This window comes from Apis dorsata, unplaced genomic scaffold (assembly GCF_000469605.1).
Source record: "Apis dorsata unplaced genomic scaffold, Apis dorsata 1.3 scaffold_260, whole genome shotgun sequence".
Classification (NCBI taxonomy): Eukaryota; Metazoa; Arthropoda; class Insecta; order Hymenoptera; family Apidae; genus Apis; species Apis dorsata.
Genome location: NW_006263538.1, coordinates 295,523 through 295,829, shown reverse-complemented (window position 1 = coordinate 295,829; position 307 = coordinate 295,523).

The following is a 307-nucleotide window of genomic DNA, read 5'->3' as shown; positions in this document are numbered from 1 at the left end:
CCTCTTCTATGGCAATTTGCCGGGCCTCTTCGGCTTATAGCCTCTTCTTTCTTCGGGCGCAATACCCGCTGAAACTTAAATCTAGGCTCGAGATTCATTGATCGCAAATTAAGAAAAAAAGAAAAAGAAAAAAAAAAATTAAATACAGAATCTCGAGGGCAACGTTCGTTTCGAGATCAAATCGCGACCACGATCGCGAAATTCGAAAAGTCGACAGGCAGAGAAGAGTGACACGCTTCACTCGTTCCAATTTTCACCTTCCACTTTTCAAATTGTATTTCCTGAAACAGGTTGTCACGCGAAAACT